The following is a 15931-nucleotide window of genomic DNA, read 5'->3' on the forward strand; positions in this document are numbered from 1 at the left end:
TGAAATATTTGGCGACTCCAGCTGCGAGAAAAATGTTTGGTGGCTCGGGCCGCGAGGGAAATTTTAGGCGGCTCCAGTCGAGTGTAAATGTTTTAGCGGCTCCAGCCGTGAAGGTAATGTTTTGGCAGCGCCGGCCGCAAAGGAAACGCTTGGCGGCTCCGCCCACGAGGCAAATGCTTAGCGGCTCTGGCCGAGTTGTAAATATTTTAGCGGCTCCGGCCGTGTTGTAAATATTTTAGCTATCAGAGACAAAGGTCCTTAGCTTTACAAGATCAAGAGGATAATAAAATATAGGCCATAATCGGAGACTATATTAATCGATGCCCAGCCAGATAGGATATTTATTTTAAACAATGTAAAGAAATTAGACAACTGGTTATAAGGCACAATCCTGTACCATATTGGGGAAAACAAACAACAATTAGGAAAGGTTTTACAGGCCAAAAAACGAGCATTTGTTGGCCACTTTTCAATCAGTGTCAAATTAAAGTTATGCCAAAGAAGTGCTAGACACAACAGGATTCAACATAGTAGTTAGGTCGTGAAAGCACTGTAATTAGTTGACGTTTCGATCCCTTATGCTCTAAATTTGTATGGGACCATCATCAGGACTGACATTTTTACAGCATTTGCCTGTCTGAATTATTAAACAGAATTACAACCGCCTGTATGGAGTGGAAGAAAAGAAAAGAGGGGGAAAAAAGCAGATAGCTGAATTAAAAACCTGAAATTCCTACTTATTCATAAGGTTTTGGTGTACAGAACATGTATTCCGATTTGACTTAACGTGCTCTAATCAATGTGCTTTAATCATGAAGGGAATGGATATTCAACCCAGGGTGTATCTGTGACTGGTGGTATCAGCATTCACAATGCCCTGAATCATTACATGTATTTGAACCGATTGTACTTAGCCTCGTGGGTTACTTCAAGGTAGATTAAACCATGCCAAAAATGATGTATCTTGATATTAAATTTTCGGGTCAGTGTTATCCAAAGTGCATGGTTATCTTTAGATTCAGTCCCAGCACGAACGCGTAATATAATTTTAAACTCTCGGGCGACGGCGTGGGAAAGTATTGATGGCTTGCACAAGGTATAAGGAAAATCAAACGGCGTGTCAGCTCGGGGCTGTTCAGGGCAAAAACCGACAAGCTGAGCTGACACGCCGTTTGATTTTCCTTTTACCGACGTATGGAGTGCGCGTTCTGAATACCTTGTGCAAGCCATCAATACTTTCCCACGCCTTCGCCCGAGAGTTTATAATTATATTACGCGTTCGTGCTGGGACTGAATCTAAAGATAACCATGCACTTTGGATAACACTGACCCGAAAATTAAATATCAAGATACATCATTTTTCGAGTACAACGAAGCCCAATTTCTAGAACATCAATATTCTCATTCGAGGGAAGTCAACTTTCAGTGGAATTCAACCGCTTTACGTCCTTTTAAAACAAGTGTGATATCAAAAGACGGATTAAAGTGATAAAGATAAGCCGACCACCTGAAATTTGGTAGTGGACTATTCAACTATAAGCCATATCCACTCCTGAGATAGAATTTAACAGACGTTGAATCATCTAAATTGAAGGCAGCATAAAATCGGCAGGGAAACAGAACATCTAAACCTATTTGAACTGAATTAAACAGCATCATGATGGTAAAGTCCTGATGAAGACAGTCATTGTGTCGAAACGCGTCGACAGGAAACCATTCGCTTTTTAGATATATTTCTTCTCTTTTTTAACTGTGAAAACATATGTATTAATACAATGTTATTTTATTAAGTCTTATCAATGGACTGATGAATTTGATCATTTCTCTTTATCGTATTGAATTAAAATGTATTTTCTAAATTTGAACTAGTTGTTTATTATTGTTTGCCAACTATATTGTGCCAGTACCTTGTTTGTTTGCCTGGGAGTGTTATTTTGCAAAAACGAGTGGCCTACGATAACCAGTTGAAAGAGAGATATCTCGTCAATAGACGGGTTTATCACAATAAGATCCGGATAGAGAAAGCCGCATATTATGCTGACAAAATCCTGGGTGCAGAGAACTCAGCTAAGGAACTGTTCAGCGTATACAAATCCCTGTCCATCCCTAAAGCCTCGACAGGAGGGGAAGAGTACTCGGTAGCCACCTGCGATCATATTGCTAACTATTTTGGGGATAAAGTGTCCAAGATATACTCTGCCTTCCCTGTCCCACCCTCAGTCGCGGAAGTATCAGCAGTACCAGCAGGAGAGGAAGCTGGACAAAACCTGCTTCTCAACTTTATTACCCCCTCATCAGAAGATCTAATTAAAATATGCAGATCAGTGAAGTCAGGTTCCCCTCGGGACCCAGCCTCTCCTAAGCGGTTGGGGGACAGCCTGATGACACTCGAACCCTACATCAGGCATCTGCTGGATGTCTCCTTCCGGTCCAGCTCTGTGCCAGAGGACTGGAAACAGGCTGTGGTGCTCCCACTCCGCAAGAAGCCCAACATTAGCACTGAGAAGCTGGACAATCTACGTCCCATTTCCCTGCTACCTTATTTTTCCAAAGTGGCGGAAAAGTTGGCCAATATGCAGTTAATGCACTTTGTGGAGAAGACCAATCTTCTTCATCCCACCCAATTTGGGTTTCGGCCACGTCACTCCACGGTGTCAGCTCTCCTTATGGCAACAGAAACCATCAGGCAGGGTGCAGACGAGGGTCAAACTATGGCCTTGATACTTTTGGATCTCAGCGCTGCGTTCGACACTGTGGCACACTCCATCTTACTACAGTGTCTGAGTAAAGGAGGGGTGAGAGGCGCAGCGCTGAAATGGATCCAATCATTCCTATCTGGCCGAGGCTTTCAAGTCAGGCAGGGTGACTTCTATTCGAGCTTGTAGCTTTGGACCAGGGGGTGCCGCAGGGCTCATCCCTGAGTCCAACTCTCTTCAATCTCTACGTTGCTCCGGTAGCCACTATAGTGGAGAGTCACGGCCTGCGCATGGTGTCTTATGCCGGCGACACACAGCTGGTCATCTCCCTGTCACGTGCGCCCAGTCTCGCGGCGGACATCTTCAGATCGTGCATGCAAGATCTTACAGTCTGGATGTCCGCCAACTGCCTCAAGCTCAATGGAGGCAAGACTGAGGTGCTAGTCGTAGGGGGTGGCCAGACAGCGTGGACGTCGGCATGGTGGCCGCCATGCCTGGGACCAACACCTACCCCCTGCCAGGAGGCGAGGAATTTGGGCATCTGGTTTGATTCCAACCTGACCTTTGGCCCCCAGATCAATCGGGTGGTTGGATCCTGCTTCGGGATTCTCAAGAGCCTTAGGAAGGTGCTGAAATTTCTACCCATCAAAGCACGCCAAACGCTAGTGCAGTCACATCTAAGATGGACTATGGCAACCTTCTCTATTTAGGGACCTTAGAGAAGAATCTGAGCCGCCTGCAGGTCTTGCAGAACGCTGCTGCCCGATTGGTGCTCAGACTACCCAGAAGGGCTGCCTCTAAAGCGGCTCATCAGACCCTGCACTGGCTCCCGGTAAGAAGCAGGGTGGAATTTAAAGCACTCTGCACTTGCCATCGAATCGTCAATGGTAGGGCACCCCTTCCATTGCAGGGACTGCTGACACAATACGAGCCTTCCCGTTCCCTTAGATCTTCCGGCTCGGAGCGTCTGTCCATGCCCAAGGTGTCTAAAGCAAGGATGGGCGGAAGATCTTTCAGGCATCTGGCTGCGTTAAGCTGGAATAAACTTCCTGCGGCGTTGCGTCTTGAGCCATCCGAACCAATCTTTAGAGCCAAGTTAAAAACAATACTATTCACCCGGTAACAGGTTCTGCCCCCCTGCAGTTTCTCTGCAAGCACTCGCTCCACAGCACGGGGACACGCCGCTGTGCGTCACCAAGCGCTTTACAAAACCCCCTATTATTATTATTATTATCTAGTAGGGTATGTTTGGAGAGATTAAATATAGGAATCACCCCTGTGGATGTATTGGTTACCAGTAGTAGATATTGTTCCTGGTTTCCCGTACTCCAGGGGGATTGTGCCATCTTTGAGCTTTCTTTACTCGCCCGGTTTTCCTGCCAAGGAGAGGGGAAGGACCTTCCTTTGTGCTATGTACCCTTGCTTAAAGAGATCTTCAAGGACCTGAGTTGAGTTGGCTCCCTGTTAAGAAGGGCCAGGAACAAAAGGACTTCACCCCCAGCTTCCCTGAACTCTACTGAGAGAGTTCTGTCCTTCCTAGAGTGCTTTGGCCAGTTGTGGTGCCTCTGGAAGTTGTACCTGTGTTTGGGAAGCTGGAAAAGAAGATACTAAAGACTTTCTGCAAAGTTTCATGCATTGCAGTGCGAGGAAATTCCTGCCACTGCGAGGATCGAGATCGTCGCAGCGCCTGTTGCCGTTGCAAGAACTGACGCACCCATTGCTGCGAGTATCGTCGCAGAGCCTGTCGTCACTGGGTGAGATTGTCGCACCGCTTACTTGCGGACCGCATCACGTCGCTGCGAGAGTCATCGCAGAGCCATCGCATCAAGGGGCCGTGAGAGGAGAAGATCGACGCTGAGCTGTGCATCGTCGTCACACCGGAGATCATCGCATTGTACCTTTTGCGAGCCGCTTACACCGAAACGTGTGCTCCGAAATCCACGCAAGGTATCGCATCCCTCCCCATGCAGACCGGAATCACAGCAACACGCCTGCTACGTCCAGGGTATCAGGAGTGACGCATCGCTTGCTTTTCAACTCTACAGCTTTCACTTGGAACTTTTGTTGCATCTAAAGGTACTGTTGGCTAAAACGTGAATGCCACGCAACCTTAAGAACTCATTTGAAAACATATTCTTGAACTGTGTATGTTGGATTTTTGTTGTTTTGGTCTTGTGTAGTTTAGATTAAATACCATTATTTTTCTAAACTGTTGTGGAGTCAGTTTGTGGTGTTTTCACTGTGTTACTGTGAGTGTTGGTACAAATACTTAGCACATTGCCTTTGATAAGCCTGACTGATTGTGCCAAGCTACCAAGGGGGTAAGCAGGGGTTATCTAAAAAATGCATCTTATTTACACTGACTAGAAGCAAGGGTCCCTATTTGGACAGTGGTACCTACCTCTGTCAACTAGAGACCCCCACTTCTAACACACTGTTTTCCTATCTTTCTCTTCTTTCATCTTTATCCCATTTTTACCTTTCTCTCTCTTGTTCTGAGTCAATTTCTAACAGCGAAAGTTAAGTCCAGACCCTGACATGAGCATCGGTTACCACCACCTGCAAGCACTGGCTCTAATTAAATTGCTTCTTATAGAACACGTGGTTTGTAGCACAGTAGCTTACATTGCAGTGGGAGGGAGACATCTACTGGAAATCAAATACGGTACAGATCTCCAAGTGTGCCCACCCTAGAGGGAATGCGGCATCCGAACAGTCACGGAAAAAGGTATTTTCGTCACTATTAAACGGTGCAACCTGTACTATACTATCTCGATGCCAATTGTTGTAGCCCTTAGAAAGATGGGGGCCTCATTTATGAGTTTTTGCCGTAGGGAAGCGCAGCAGGCCTTCCTGCTGCGCTTCCCTACGGCAAAAGAAAAGGGCAGAAATGCGCCGTATCTATAACATACGGCGCATTCCTGTCCTTTTCCTCTGCGCCGGCGCACAATGGGCTGCCTGCGCTAGCGCAGGCACCCTTGCACAATGGTGCCAGGGTGCCTGCGTTGCGGGGAAGATTATTTTTGTACAGGAAGGGAAACTTTTCTGTACAAAAATAATCACAAGAGACTTTTCCTCTTTCTATGTGTGCTGTAGAATGCAGCACACATAGAAAAAGGAAATACGAGGAGAAATAAAGACATTTCTCCCTGTTGCGCCTCCCTTACGCCTCCCCTGGGGAGGCGTAAGCTTTTGGCACTGCTTCAGAGTTACGATTTCTCTTAAATCTGGGGCAGTGTCAAAAGGCCATGGATGTTGCTGGGACGCCCCCAGCAACACCCATTGCACGCCCCTTTAATGCAGAACACTGCGTTAAAGGGACTGATATTTGTCAGGCAGCAGTACGCCACAAAAACTGGCGTACTGCCGCCTGATAAATACCACGCTGGCTTCTGCGCCACGGAACTTCATGAAAAGTGAAGTTCCGATGGCGCAAGGGGCCTCATAAATGAGGCCCATGGACATTTAAAATTAAAAACTCCACTTGAAAGCCTTATAAACTGACAGCCATTGTACGTTATTTTACATCAAAAAGGTGTTTTTATTTGTCCTGTGACTTAAAAACGATTTCAGGCGTCGCTACCAATTCTCTGCACCATTGAAATCGCCCACTCAATTAGCCAGCCTTGATAAATAGAACTACTGAAGCGTGTAAACAGAGCTGTTTGTTTGATAAACAAGACACAATTGAATTGAAGGTTCTGTCACGAATCTGGCCAGGAGATGTTTTTCAATTGTGTGCCTTTGCTCTTGGCTGCAAAAGAAGAAACACGTCTTAGGTGAATCTGCCAGATTGCACTACTGGACAATATACACAAATAATTCTGTTCATTCTCCACAAAGGAAAACGTTAGCAACAGTGTTGTGATTCCGTGTTGCCAACCCTGCTGCAGGTTGTTCATATTACTAGGGTGGTGGTGGGGCCTGTGTGGCTTGGCTTTGCGGCCTTTGCTCTTCAGTGGTTTACGCAGCAAGAGAAAGTGGTTTTTGGATTGCGCTTTCACTCATCTCCATGACAACCAACGGGTGTGCTGCCTTAAAGGTTATGAGACAACAAAACCGTGTTTTCATTCTGCAGCATGCGTGTACGCTGCTGTCTACAAACGAGTGCTGAATCCAATTTCGAGATTTTTCGATGCACGTGTACACCGCTATTTAGAATCAAGTACTAAATCCAAATACGAGAACATTACACAAAAAAACACACAAACATATTTTACTTTTTCTCCTTCTTTTCCTGTTATAGAATGTAAATCACAATTTCAGAACCTTATTTGGAATAAATTGCTCTTTACATAAAATATTTCCAACCAGAAACTGTTCGATAAGAGCAATGTTTTCTGAGCTGTCAGCTCCTGCTCTTTGTGTTGGAAATGGTCACATAGGTGGACTGCACTTATACAGACCAGATATTACTTAGGTCCCTACATCAAATTATTGCTTATGAGTAGGGACAATGAATTTATGTAACTGGGGTGGACCAAATCATGTGACAATGTTGACTCATTTATGTGGCAAGAAAATGCAAATTATGTGGCGTAATGTGCAATGCAAAATGTGGCATTTTGTGATAACATATTGTTACAAAATTATTTCGTCACTTTTAGTCTTACTCTTAACAATGGCTGGAGATAGGTATCGCTTCATTAGTCACCGTGTATTACCCAAATATAGAAATAAGCAATAGAAAGGTGATTAGTTAACCTTTTAGAAGTGACTTCCACTGTTTTGGAATGTTTCAGTTACTTTTGATTTGTTTGAGCATGAAAACATTTTTTGTGAAAATCTGCAAATTATGGAGCAGATAACGGATGCGTCAAATGCGGCAAATCCAAAATTATGCAGAAAATAAATGGTGTAGCCGCAAAATTCCATTGGCCCTCGTTATGGGAATGTGACAATGGTTTGGCACAAATAAAGGCAAATCAACAAAAGCATGGATGCGAACACCTTAAAAATTCTGCTTGAACGAAAATGGATATACAATTTCAATTTGTTGCTAGGCGAGGTCTATGAAATCATTTGGCTATTTCACAAATCTGCTTGATCAATGTGCTTGGTCTTGGTTTTGAGAAGGATCATAGGTTATCTTTAAGACGTTATTGTATTTTACATAATGGACATAATTTGTATTTTTAACCTTGGCTTTACTTATGACGACTGATTTTGCCATTCTATTCTCGCTATTGTGTTTTTACTCTGCTCTTTTAATACACTTTTAGTTGTCGGTATGCTGATCAAGATTGCACATTGCCTGGCATGAAAGAAATGCCAAAGAAGTTGCCCCTTGTTGAGTTTAGTAGCCAAAATCCCACTAATAAACCAAACAGCACCAGCAGATTAGATCTATTGTATAATTATCCCCACTCCGAAGCCAACAACAAGCAACAGGGGACTGGCACATTCCCTCAGTCCTAGCAGCCATAAGCAGTAGTATGGAATTCTTCAGTTGCACATGTAGGGTCTTGTGCTGGTGGTGGTACAATGGGGTCAAACACACCTGCTTTCAGCTTGCTCACTGTCATATCAGTGCCACGGCACATACAAGAATCTTTCTTAATACAACTAACTCAAGTAATGTTGGAGCAATGTGCATTGTCCAAGTGCAAATGCTACATCCCTCAAAGAAACTCAAAATAAATCAACACATCACAACTAAATACTGCTTGTTTTTGGCTTAATTTCAGACTATTGGCGAACTTCACATGAACCCTTATGCAAGGCTTTCTATGGGAGACTGTTGGGATCTATTAGTTAATTGAAGCAACTCAGGTCCATCGTTATCAGAGAACCATGATAACTTCGAACACTGATGGGCGCAGACCTCATTTGTCCTCTAATTGATAAGTACTCAATTAAGGGGATTCATAGGATTTTCTTCAATGCCATAGTACCAGGTGGATGACTGAGACCTGGGTATGTGACAGTTCTGAATTATGACCATACACAACAGGGTCGCCGTGGTAGCCTCTAGAAAAGATTGTAGGCTGACACATTTTGGATTAGTCTCTTCCTCTTTTTCAATCACCACTAACTTACCTTGTCTCTTATTCACTTTCTAGGGAGAGGGTTTAATAAGCAGATAGAACTTGTTGCCCAGCTAGCTGCTTCTGGTCAACACCCACATCTCTTCATTAGACCTTGGTATCGCCATTCTTCTGCTTCCTGCAAGCAAAGATGACAGCTTGATATGGGGCAGTTAGAGTCCATGAGAAATGGCGGGGGATAGTGAGTCTGATGATCTATTCCATGGACAGTTGGAATGATGTGCACCCAGTGGCCAGGTGGGGATATTTATAGGATTCTCTCAAAAAAGTGCAGAGTCCATTCAATGCTCTGTTGAAATGAGTGATGTGGACAGTCTTGATAATTGTTCACACATATATATCAGGCTCCACTTTGGCTTGGGGCCAATACAAGGTGATCTTCAGTTAGTTGTTGAATCCTCAAGGAGTTGAAGGAGTCTGGAAACTCTTGCCTTGAAATAGTAATCCATTATCCTTCCTCAGCTCGTGGAGTACATTATGAGTGGCCAGTATCTTCCCTAACTTGGGGATGGCATCTTCTGCAGATTTTGCAGTATTTTGACCTCTAGAAATGTCAAAGGATCATTGATGACTACAAGGAAATACCACCCATGAAGTAGATTCCAGAAATCAGCACTGGCTTAAATCCATGGTAAGTGTGAAATGTCTTCAGTAGTGATCATTGGGGTGGATTGGATGTGCCGGCACCTGACATGTCACACATTCTTTGGTCATTTTCTCTACTAGCTCATCAAGCATCGGGGATACATCTTGCAGCATATTCTAGCTTACATTAGAAGGAACTTTGATGGCAGGCATGTACACGTTTCAGGGTTTTCTCTAAAAGGATGGACACGATATCCATCCGATTTCCTCTGGGCAGACAATATCCTGTGTGACTGTAGGTTGTATCTTTTGTGTATGCAACTGTTGGGCTTATGGGAGGAGACTTGTGTGTTTTTCTGGTTTCAGTCGGAGTGGTTTGGATCAGGAGCTGCAGACATTCATTCTCTGTCATTGCTTCTGAGTTGTTTCTCAGCAGAGACCTGGAGTTGCCTGAATTCCCCAAAATACCATTGCCCATGCTCTTCCATTTCAATGACGACGGGGCCTTTTCAAGCTTAACTGGATGAGGGTGCCTAGACAGGCAATTGCCAAGTCTTGACAGTCCAGACTTGTATACAAATCTGAATGAGGAACATCACCTTTTTTAGTAATCATCAACAGATATTTGGAAGATGACCCTTTGAAAACAGGCAGACGTGGCTTATGATCAGTTTGGATTTTAAATGAATATGAACGAAAATGTCAGCTCACCAATATGGAGGGCCATGGCCTCCTTTTCTATGCATGAATAGTGTTTTGTGAAGATCATGGCTAAAGTAGATGACTGCTGCCCACTCCTTCCAGGCTTGATGTTGCAGCAGGACAACATCTATGCCAGTGGGATGGGTGTCAACGGGCATCTCTGAATCCTTCATAGTACTGAAGTATTGCAGGGTATCTTCAGCAGACTGAATAATCTTTTGTGGCTAGCAATGCATATTGGTGCTCTACGACCAGTTCTATATAAAGTTGGACTTGATCATTTTTCTCAATAGGCCAGTGAGGTATGTGAGGTTTTTCTTGATTCTTCTACTGTAAGTCATCCTCTTAAAGTTTCGAACTTTCTAATAACAATGTAGTCCAAGGAATGCACTTGTAATAGCTTACCTTTAGGGGATTAGGGGCCACACTACTTGAGGAAAAGTGGTACGCAAAGAAGTTTATGTTGGATTTAATGAAATCAAACCTTTTTTGGTTTACAATTAGACACATGTCTTGTAATCATTTTAGAGCGCCTCAAAGTGTTCTAGTATTCATTGATTGTCTTCAAATGTACCACAATATCTTCACTGACCTCTACAGGCTCCTCAAGACCTGGCAGAACTTTAAGACTGCAATTCTGGAACACATTAGTTGTACTCAAGATGCCAACATTGAGTTTTTTGTAGTGTTTCCGACCCAGTTGACTAGAAAAAGTTGTTATATGCCTAGATTCTGGTTTGGGAGAAGTTGATGGTACACAGAGTTCATGTCAATCTTTGAAAACCTACATACACAAGGAACTTTTGCTAATCGATCAGCAACAGTTGGTGTGGGGTGGCACTCTCTCTTGATGGCAGCATTTGTGAGTTGCATGTCGTGGAATATGTGAACCTCATTTGGTTGTTTTGATTTGCAGGCTCACATGATGGGGCCACCCACGGTGTAGGGCACCCTACCCTTTTTGATGATATCAGCAGCTTTCAGTCTCCTTATTTCAGCCTAGACCTTGGGCCAGATTAATAAAAAACACTTGCCAATGGTATAGCACCACTGAGCAGATTGAGTGGTCAATGAGGACTCTAATAGTTGAACTCTTGAAGCATCTAATCCCCTGAAAGAGAGGTTCAAAGTCATGTGGAAAAGTATGAGTTCACCAGCACCAAAGGCAAACTGTGCAAGGCGTAGCATGTCAGCAACTGACGAGGGTTCCAGAGTTTGCCTGTGCCATGTAGAAGTTTGTGGAGACACACTGGGTTTCTGTGTGATGTCTGATGTGAGTGCTCCATGCAGCAGGAGTGGCGTGGTATTGAGTAGGTGAAGATTTTGACTTTAATGTTTTTAAATGGCTGAGGAGAGGAACATCAGTTGAACTTAGCCTTGGGCATTATGTTGATGTATGTGATTGCATCATAAGAATTAACTGTGCTGGCCCTCTGAAAGGTACTTTGCGGCTTGATTGTCTTGTTTTACCAAGATCAAACCCGTACACCATGTGCACAACCATTTCATTGTTCATGTTGTCCACCTCTATTATATAGGCATCACTGGCTTGACTATGCTTATTGTCTTGGATGGTGTCAATTGCCCTTAGTGGGATGGTGTCGGTATTTGGTGGTTTTGTGCTTTGATTTTTTTCTGGCTGCCTTTTTACATAATTGATTGACTGTCAGTATGAATTGTGGTGAATAATTCCAGCTCCAAACCTGGTACTCTAGAATAGTTCAGTGGAGAGTCCTAGTATGAGGATGTTGGGCAAGGACATGCCTGGTTCACTTAGGGTGAGCTGCCTTAGGACCTGTATTAGCTGGGAACACATGTTTTTATTCTCTTCATGTAGCTTACAGGTGCAAGTTCTCGAAGGCAGGCTTACAAGTTTCTTCTGACCCTTGTTTTTCTTGAAGCAGTAAGAAACTTTCATAATCCAGATTTGCTAATGGGGTGAAATGTTCATTTAGTGATGCAATGGCTGCAGTGCACATGTTAGGCCTGCCTGTTTCAGGGAGAGTATTTAACAACTTGAAGATACTCTTGAATGCGTGATGATAAAGCAGAGGTCTTTTTTGTTATCTACAATGCACATGCAACCAAAATAGGGCTCTAGGTGCAATACCCATCGTTTCCATTTGGATGCTTGTGAGGAGGATGACCCATTCAATTCAAATGGCTATAATGAGGGAATGAAGGTGCTCTGACAATCAAAATAGAGCAATGCAGGCAGAAGCCAGGCCTCGTGTACAGTTTTAGACAGTGTCCTATTTTGAGTTGCCAGAGCAGAAATGGCAGGGTGGTAGGGCAACACTCTTGGCCGAGTCAGACCAGGAGGGACATGTTCAGGAGTGTGGGTTTTCACAATACATTTTCTGCAGCCAGGAAAAATGGTGGAATCCTGTGAAACAGAGCTTGCAGATAAACATGTCATTGAGTCCATATGAGATGCTCTGTGCCTCTCAGTGAATGTTTCTAGAGGAATAAAGCAAAGAACAAGTGGCTGCCACAAGTGCGGAACTGAGACAAGCCATGAGTGTATTTGCACTTGTTCTGTTGCCCAAGCTCAATAGAGTGCAAGAGAAATCCTGGTCAGGCGAAGCAGGAGCAAAGGGTACTGGTGAGAATGCTACAGCAGGAAGACAGTTCCGGTTGTGGTGATAGCACAGATGAAGTGGAGACCAAGGGTCCTGGGCACATTGGCTGGCAGCACCCCCGGTTACCAGGGAAGTGTTATAGCATGGTGATGCAATAATGAGGACAAGGGCGCTTGATTTCTGGTAACACACTAACACGTCAATGCCAAAGCACCTAAAACATCTTTATTTATACAACTAGCTCATGTCCTGAGCCAATCCAAATACCCTGGACTGCACAGAGATGATAAGGATGGACAGAGTTATCTATATTGTGCAAGTGTAAATACTACAACACCGTTTTTTTTACAGCAGCATAATGAAGCTACATCAGCAGTCACAACATTTGGACATCTAGCTGTAGTGCCATAACAGGTAGAAGTAGTTACTGTCTTTTCATCAGTTGTACTCTATTCTAGGGAGGTGTACAGGTCTGAGAATTTCCATGCATGTTGCTACTCTGTGTGGTAGGATGTCTTAAACAAACTTTGCAGGAACCTACTACAGTTGTGTACGTGCATCCTATGAGAATGTCCTTCCCAGTAAAAAAGCCAGGAGAAAGACTATGGGGCCGATTACGATGTTGTGCAGAAATCCTCAGACTGACAGGTGGGTTCTTCTAGAACGTGTCTGAACTCGTCCGCCCGACTCAGTCGGAAACAATGTTGACTGCCTGATTACAATGCTCTTGGTCGAAAGGGAAACCATTCCGTCATTCTGAATCGGTCCCGACCGGCACTCGGAGAATCCGAGTCGGTTGGAGCCAATTCGTACAGCTCTGTTTCTGACAGACCGATTACGACATTGGAATCTGAAGCCTTTCCGAGTCGGACTGTCTGACATGCAAAGGTTGACGGAAACAGACTTTAGGAGCCATTAGGAGGCCCCTCTTCACCGTAAGGCCTCCGGTCGGGGGCCATGGGGGTACCCAAGGAACCCCCCTGTAAAACCATGCACTGTGCAGCCGGCACCATGGGGTGCCCGCGACAGTGTGCAAAGTTTTCTGCAGACAACCATTTTCCCTATCGAAGCCTGTGTTGTCTGTCGCAACACATGCTTCCATTGAAGTCAATGGGAGTCCTTCTGAATGGAGTTTGGAAGCATCGTAATCGGTCATGCTGAACCACTGATTGTGAGTTTATTGGAACCAAATCCGACAAGGAGTCGGTGGAAAGTTTAATCTGACATCATAATCAGCACTATAGTCCAGTAGTTTAATCCATGGTGTTTGGTATAGGAGTCCTAGCTGTGGACAAACCAAGGCATCTGCCAAAGGAGAATCAGAGATCTAATGAGTCTGGGAATGTCATGTACGCGGCGCCTTGCCGCTCCGTAGACACCTCTACACACACGCTGGAATCCTCACTTCCCGTTTTCTCCTTACGTCCGGTCTTCCAGGCCCAGACCAGTCTAGTTGTTCCAACCTTGCAGCAGCTGAGCTCTTCTGGGGGACATGCATAAACACTGCGTAGTCCCGCTGGATCACCGCTTCGGATTCTTCACGGCGTCCTGGTCTGCAAGAAAAGACGGACGGTTATCTCCTTGCCGGCTTGGGTTCCTGTTTCCGCAATCTGCCCGATCCGGAGTCCTGCATTTCTACGCCCCTAGGTATTCCTGTTCGTTGCCATCTAGGGGGTTATCTTGTTATTGCTGAATTCTGACTGTACCGCCTTTCCGCGCAGGAGCGCTTTGCTTTGGTTATTTTGTCACACGCGCAGGAGCGCTTTGTTTTGGGGTTATATGCTACATGCGCAGTAGCTCTTGTTTTTGAGTTACTTGGCCACAAGCGCTGGAGCGCCTTGTTTTGGGTTCTTTGCTGCACGCGCAGGAGTGCTTTGTTTTTCTGTTTCCTAGCCACATGCGCAGGAACGCTTTTGTTTTGTACTTAGACACGCAGGAGCGTGTTGGTTTGAATGGCAGTGTTTGAGTGCACTGACGCACTCATTATCACGGTTTCAAGAAGAGCACACAGCAGTCGGTTGAGGTTCTTAATTCGCTGCACTTGTGCGTGGTTTACCAGTCCTTTGCTGTACACTGTCAACTTACCCATATATGCTGATCAAGCGCAGGTGCGCTTTCCTTCCTTACCCCAGGAGCAACCTTACTGTTGTTAGCTGCCAGGCGTTTACAAGGCTTGGAGAGTACCAGTGTTGGTCCTCATGAGGAATTGTCTAGAGGTGTACACAGGAAGGAGGTGGGGTCTGGGTTCCTTCTAACGGGTCTTTTGTCATTCTCCTAGGGTACCTCACTGTCCTGCCACACCATCACCTTCCATCACCGTGCACAACTCTTGCTCCTTCCCCTGGTTTCACCTCATCCCTGCCGGGTTCTTAATTCCGTACGGGGTCAGGTAGGTACGGGGGCGATAGCTCTTGTCGTCTCTGCGGAATCTCTTCACAAGCAGAGGTAAGCCTTGTGGGGATCTGACAGGGAAGAGTTTTAAATAGATGGCCACTTGCTGCAGCAGCTAATGGTACAAGTACCATCACTGCAAGCAGTGCTCTCCAGTAATGCCTTATGGGGTCTTTAAAGATAAAGGTTATGCCCCTGAACAAGATAAGGAGTGTGAAGATACTGCGGACAAGAATGCTCAACAAACAGGTCAAGAGAGTAATTGTAATAGAAGCAGAGCAAAACTTCAAATTTTTATAAGTTTGTGATGTTTTCTCGATGTCCCTTCGTGGATGAGTTGCTGTGCCCCCACAATTGGACTGCAACAAATTCTATAATCTACTGACAAAAGAGAGAATATAAAACATTCAGTGCTTTGCTACAGTCTACAAGTATATTGGGTTGATAAATATATGTTTGCCTCCAACCACCACACATTCCAACTATTAACAGGTAGGAGATATAGCTGAGCTGCACAGGAAACAAGGGTGACAGCATGAGAAGTAGATTGTTTGCCTTCTAAATAATGAACTTCTCTCTCCAGAACCTTTGATTATCAAGTCTGGACCAGATAGCATGCCTATTAGACACAGTCACTACCTCAGTCTGTGACACAACTGCTAAATGTGGGATATTTACAATAAACAGACCTTTGTTGCATGACACTTTGTCCATGGGGGCCCCACTGTACAGTGGCCAATGATAAACTGAAGCCGTGTTTGGGGCCCCCAAATTCCATTTCTGACAGCCTTTTCATGGATGTCTTCCCACCATGAAAAGGTTTTGGGAAAGGGATATCGTAATCCCGACAGCTGAGCCTGCTTCGGCACTGCTGCCATTCAGGACTATGAATCCACCCACCGCCCTGTCCAGATCCCTCATCCTGGCA

This window comes from Lissotriton vulgaris, chromosome 3_1 (genome assembly GCF_964263255.1).
Source record: "Lissotriton vulgaris chromosome 3_1, aLisVul1.2, whole genome shotgun sequence".
Taxonomy (NCBI): Eukaryota; Metazoa; Chordata; class Amphibia; order Caudata; family Salamandridae; genus Lissotriton; species Lissotriton vulgaris.